We start from the raw sequence: 6,538 nt of genomic DNA, 5'->3' as shown, positions 1-6,538 counted from the left end.
TTCGAAGATCCACAATGAGAGTGAAGTGAAATCAAAAGGTGAAATGCAAAGTGCTGCAGTGAGTCCTGAACAAAATGAATCTGTCGACCCTATACAGGTGAATCCTGAGAGATGCCTGGATGTAGTGGATGTAATGACTCCTGGCAACAATTCCACTTTCGACCTCATGCAGTTGGATCCTGAGAGATTGCTGGATGTAATGAGCCCTGGCAACAATTCCTCTTTCGACCCCATGCAGGTGGATACTGAGAAATGGCTGCTGGAGTGGCTGGAGGATCAAAGTATTGAGAACTTATGTTAACTCTTGAAGTCCTGGAATGTGCATGTTTGTGTCTCTGTTAAATCAATCGATAAGGTACACATTATTACTTCCTTGATTTGCAGTACTCCAAGCTCGAATGATGTTGTGAATGCTCTATGAAGTGTTCGGGAAAAAAAGTCTTCCTTTTAAGTTCCAGAAGTGTTCACTTATTTCAGGTTGACAACAATTTTATACTTCGATAGATGCGTTGCTTCGTCCGGTGGTTGTATCATCGGCACTGTTAAATGTGTGGTGTTTATGGTAGAAGGTGCCACGTGTTGTCATCTTCTCACAGCTACTTGAGTGTTGAAGTTTATTCTAGACTTCGTCACGTTAAGGTGGTGATTGGTAGTCATATCGGATTACTTGTTGATGTGGTGTGATACACAGTGGTTGTGAGGTGGTCCAATTCCTGATTTTACTGTCGTGACTAAGTGGCCTTGTTGAGCTAAAGTTGGAGAAAGACTGTGATCATAACGTTGCCCTATATTTTAAATATTTTCTTTAATTTTCTTTATTGTTTGATTAAAAAAAACTTCTTCAAAGTGTCGGTTTCAGAAGACCTGATTTGTGTTCTTAAAGATGACTGATCGTACATTATTGCTACCATTTCCTTAAAAAGAATATGGACAAGTAGCCATGCACACACGAGTGTGTATCCTAACACGACTGTATATATACAGCGGTGTGCATTCACGCACGAGTGTGCATATACAGGGGTGTACATACATACTTTGAGATGACTACTCAAAGTTTATGACGGAAATTATAACATAACATCCTCGTTTTCTAGAAACACCTCGCTCAACACGAGTGTCCTTCAAGATATTTATGAAACAAAGTCAGTACACTGTAAATTTGCACCTCGTTGTCCAAATCAAACTGGACAACAGCATTTTGATTCTTTAGACTATATGTTGTTGTTTAATCCTTTAAACTTGCAGCAGTGTAGAGGACATTGCGGGGTGAATATTAGCAAATCAACAGGAAGCACGGAATTATGCATGGAGATGTACATTTTATTCAAACGGAAGCGTACAATTATGCAGTGGGATGTACATACATATTAAGGTTTAATTTAAATGGCCAGATTAGCTAAGCTTTGTTGATTTATATGCGGATTGTAAATGTTACAAATCTACAATTGAATGCAAAGTCCATGATAGGCCAAATCGAGAACAAAGGATTTGGATGCGAGGGGGGAGTTATAAGGGGCTCAAAATCAGATCTCAAGACCATTTGGAGAGGAATTTTACCGAGGATAGACGCTCAACTCATCGCTCTGCAGATTTCCCTTCTCCTGCGAGACTCAGCCTGGCGAGCACGTTTGCTTGGCCACTGGTTGGCGACTTTGCTTCGGGAGAGTTCGTGGCGATCTCTTTAGACGGGTTACAGGGTCATCGATACACCGTGCATCAACAAGTAAGTGTCTTTGTTAGTGGATAGCCAGGTAATCGCGTGTGTAGTCCGTCTTACGGGGCGTTACTTTGTCTCGGTTGGACGTTTGTGAGATTTTGCTTTTTGGCGATTTGAGCCACACATCCACGCAGCATAGAAGGCACCGTTAACTCTCAACAACACCCGCGACTGTTACTCTGCTCTGTAGAATCAGTCACATGGAGCAGATGAACTCTCCACAGTGCCACGCACACACGGGCGAGAAGCCATTCCATTGTTCTGTGTGTGTGAAGGCATTTTCACGGAAATCAACTCTTAGCAGACACCAGAAAACACACACAGGCGAGAAGCCGTTCAATTGCTCTGTGTGTGGGAAGGAATTTTCACAGAAATCACATCTTCAGAGTCACCAGAAAACTCACACAGGCGAGAAGCCGTTCAATTGCTCTGTGTGTGGGAAGGCATTTGCACAGAAATCACATCTTCAGAGTCATCAGAAAACACACACGGGCGAGAAGCCATTCAAGTGTTCTGTGTGTGGGAAGGCATTTGCACGGAAAACAATTCTTCACAGTCACCAGAAAACTCACACGGGCGAGAAGCCATTCACTTGTTCTGCGTGTGGGAAGGCATTTGCATGGAATTCAAATCTTCACAGTCACCAGAAAATTCACACGGGATGGCTGGATGTAGTGGAGGTAATGAGTCCTGGCAACAATTACTCTTTCGACCTCATGCAGGTGGATGCTGAGAAATCGCTGCTGGAGTGGCTGGAGGGTCAAAGTTTTGAGGACTTCTGTTAACTCTTGAAGTCCTGGAATGTGCATGTTTGTGTCTCTGTTAGTTCAATCGATAAGGTACACATTATTACTTCCGTGATTTCCAGTACTCCAAGCTAGAGCGATGTTGTGAATGCTCTATGATGTGTTCGATAAAAAGGAATTCCTTTTAAGCTTCAGAAGTGTTCACTTATTTCAGGCTGACAACAATTTTATACTTCCATAGATGCGTTGCTTCGTCTGGTGGTTGTATCATCGGGACTGTTAAATGTGTGGTGTTTATGGTAGAAGGTGCCACGTGTTGTCATCTTCTCACAGCTACTTGAGTGTTGTAGTTCAGTCTAGACTTCGTCACGTTAAGGTGGTCCTTTGTAGTCATATCGGATTACTTGTTGATGTGGTGTGATGCACAGTGGTTGTGAGGTGGTCCATTCCTGATTTTACCCTCGTGACTAAGTGGCATTGTTGAGCTAAAGTTGGAGAAAGACTGTGATCATAACGTTGCCCTATATTTTTAACATTTTTCTTTAATTTTCTTTATTGTTTAATAAAAAAACTACTTCAAAGTGTCGGTTTCAGAATTTGCGTTCGTTGTTCCTGTGTTTGATGGCTTGGACTTGTGGACGAATGGCTTCAGTCAATAAGGACGTCAATTGGGAAGGATTAAGACGTTCACGTGTTTGATTTTGAGAATATTTTATGACTGTTGAATTAATGAAAGTTAAATTATTTTCATAGTACCTTAACTGTTTGAAAAAGCGAATTAATAAAGATTCATAAAGACCTGATTTGTGATCTTAAAGATGACTGATCGTACATTATTGCTACCATTTCCTTCCTTAAAAAGAACATTTCCGAGTAGACATTCACACAAGAGTGTGCATCCTAACACGACTGTTTTTATATATATACAGCGGTGTGCATTCACACACGAGTGTGCATATACAGGGGTATACATACAGACATACAACGCAGTGTACATACACAGCAGTGTACGAACACAAGGATTGCGTTCCACTGCGAACACGCACGATTGTACCTGCATATATACACACATATGTATACGGGTTTTCATTCTCAGAAGAAGAGCCACTCCATGTTGTTTGGCATTCCCCTGCCACGAATAAAGTTCTGTATTAACAACCTTCAACTTCATCGGCGTTCCCGATCGGTAACGCTGTGGTGGATAAGAGCAATGTCCTTGAGGGAAGTCTCGTAGCCACCACAGCGGCCCACGAGGTCTCTGGACGGGTGCGAGGTGCTGGTAACACCTCCATATTCAATGCAGTTACCGTAACAAAACACGTCCAAAATATAAAACTCGTGCATAAATATTGAGCACATACACAAGAGTATACATACACACTGAAGACTAAATATGGATGATTGATGTTTTTGCGGTACGTTATGTTAAACCACGCTTAGATGCAAATCTATTCCGCTGATTACTCAAAGTTTATTACTTAAATTATAACATATCAACCTCGTTTTCTAGAAACACCCCGCTCAACACGAGTGTACTTAAAAATTTTAACTCTTGAAGTCCTGGAATGTGCATGTTTGTGTCTCTGTTAGATAAATTATTAAGGTGCACATGATTACTTCCATGATTTCCAGTACTCCAAGCTCGAGTGATGTTGTGAATGCTTTATGATGTGTTCGGAAAAAAAGTATTCCTTTAAAGTTGCAGAAGTGTTCACTTATTTCAGGATGACAACAATTTTATACTTCCATAGATGCGTTGCTTCGTCTGGTGGTTGTATCATCGGGACTGTTAAATGTGTGATGTTTATGGTAGAAGGTGTCACGTGTTGTCATCTTCTCACAGCTACTTGAGTGTTGAAGTTCCTTCTAGACTTCGTCACGTTAAGGTGGTGCTTTGTAGTCATATCGGATTACTTGTTGATGTGGTGTGATGCACAGTGGTTGTGAGGTGGTCCAATTTCTGATTTTGCTGTCGTGACTAAGTGCTCTTGTTGAGCTAAAGTTGGAGAAAGAATGTGATCATAACGTCGCCCTATATTTTAAACAATTTCTTAAATTTTCTGTATTGTTTAATAAAAAATAACTATTTCAAAGTGTCGGTTTCAGAATGTGCGTTCGTTGTTTCTGTGTTTGATGGCTTGGACTTGTGGACGAATGGCTTCAGTCGATAAGGACGTCAATTGGGAAGGATTAAGACGTTCACGTGTTTGATTTTGAGAATATTTTATGACTGTTGAATTAATGAAAGTTAAATTATTTTCCTAGTTCCTTAACTGTTTGAAAACGCGAATTAATAAAGATTTCGACGCGAGTTTTAACGTTGATATTGTTGCAGATTAATAAAGACCTGATTTGTGTTTTTAAAGATGACTGATCGTACATTATTGCTACCATATCCTTCCTTTAAAAGAACATGGACGAGTAGACATTCACACACGAGTGTGCATCCTAACACGACTGTTTATATATACAGCGGTGTGCATTCACACACGAGTGTGCATATACAGGGGTGTACATACATGCAAACATACAACGCAGTGTACATACACAGCAGTGTACGAACACAAGGATTGCGTTCCACTGCGAACACGCACGATTGTACCTGCATACATACACACACACATACGTATACGGGTTTTCATTCTCAGAAGAAGAGCCACTCCATGTTGTTTGGCATTCCCCTGCCACGAATAAAGTTCTGTATTAACAACCTTCAACCTCATCGGCGTTCCCGGTCGGTAACGCTGTGGTGGATAAGAGCAATGTCCTTGAGGGAAGTCTCGTAGCCACCACAGCGGCCCACGAGGTCTCTGGACGGGTGCGAGGTGCTGGTAACACCTCCATATTCAATGCAGGTACCGTAACAAAAAACACGTCCAAAATATAAAACACGTGCATAAATATTGAGCACATACACAAGAGTATACATACACACTGAAGACTAAATATGGATGATTGATTTTTTTGCGGTACGTTATGTTAAACCACGCTTACAAGCTAAACCATTCAGATGACTACTCAAAGTTTATGACTTAAATTATAACATATCAACCTCGTTTTCTAGAAACACCCCGCTCAACACGAGTGTCCTTAAATATATTTATGAAACAAAGTCAGTACAGTGTAAATTTGCACCTCTTAGTCCAAAAAAAACTCTTTATGTTGATAATTCAGACTGTGTATCGCTTTTAAATCCTGAAAATCTTGCAGCAGTGTAGAGGACATTACGGGGTGAATATTAGCAAATTCACAGGAAGCACGGAATTATGCATGGAGATGTACATCTTTATTCAAACGCAAGCGTACAATTATGCAGTGGGATGTACATACTTATTAAGGTTTAAGTACAATGTGCCAGATTAGCTAAGTTACGTTGATTTATATGCGGATTGTTAATGTAAAAATTAACAATTGAATGCAAAGTCTATGATAGGCCAAGTCGATAACAAAGGATTTGGATGCTAGAGGGGAGTTATAAGGGGCTTAAAATTAGACCTCAAGATCATTTCGAGAGGAATTTTACTGAGGATAGACGCTCGACTCCTCGCTCTGCAGATTTCCCTTCTCCTGCGAGACTCAGCCTGGCGAGCACGATTGCTTGGCGACTGGTTGGCGACTTTGCTTCGGGAGAGTTCGTGGCGATCTCTTTAGACGGGTTACAGGGTCATCGATACACCGTGCATCAACAAGTAAGTGTTTTTGTTAGTGGATAACCTGGTAATCCCGTGTGTAGTCCGTCTTACGGGGCGTTAGTGTGTCTCGGTTGGACGTTCGTGAGAGTTTGCTTTTTGGCGATTTGAGCCACGCAGCTTAGAGGGCGTCGTTAACTCTCAACAACACCCGCGACTGTTACTCTGCTCTGTAGAATCTGTCACATGGAGCAGATTAACTCTAAACCGTGCCACGCATACACGGGCGAGAAGCCGTTCAATTGCTCTGTGTGTGGGAAGGCATTTGCACAGAAATCAAATCTTAACACTCACAAGAAAACACACACGGGCGAGAAGCCATTCAAGTGCTCTGTGTGTGGGAAGGCATTTGCACAGAAAATAAATCTTAACACTCACAAGAAAAC

The 6,538-nt window shown here is 41.4% G+C and overlaps 1 long non-coding RNA gene across 2 annotated transcripts in view; it reads left to right on the top strand.

Annotated features, from left to right (window-relative positions):
* The first annotated feature begins 1,044 nt into the window (after positions 1 to 1,044).
* LOC142908520 (uncharacterized) overlaps positions 1,045 to 6,538 on the top strand; it is a 31,914-nt gene continuing 26,420 nt past the window's right edge. Inside the window, exons 1-2 of one of the 2 annotated variants that reach the window (XR_012931862.1) lie at positions 1,045 to 1,723; positions 6,019 to 6,152. This is a non-coding gene — a long non-coding RNA (uncharacterized LOC142908520). Of the gene's footprint in view, positions 1,724 to 5,638; positions 6,153 to 6,538 lie in introns of those variants that run through there. The other variant, XR_012931860.1, reaches the window with a different exon arrangement.

Source organism: Petromyzon marinus (genome assembly GCF_048934315.1).
Source record: "Petromyzon marinus isolate PM22_M1 ecotype Great Lakes invasive population chromosome 85 unlocalized genomic scaffold, UKy_Petmar_22M1.pri1.0 chr85_unloc.1, whole genome shotgun sequence".
Classification (NCBI taxonomy): Eukaryota; Metazoa; Chordata; class Hyperoartia; order Petromyzontiformes; family Petromyzontidae; genus Petromyzon; species Petromyzon marinus.
Note: the sequence above shows the minus strand (reverse complement) of the source record. Positions and strands in the feature narration are given on the sequence as shown.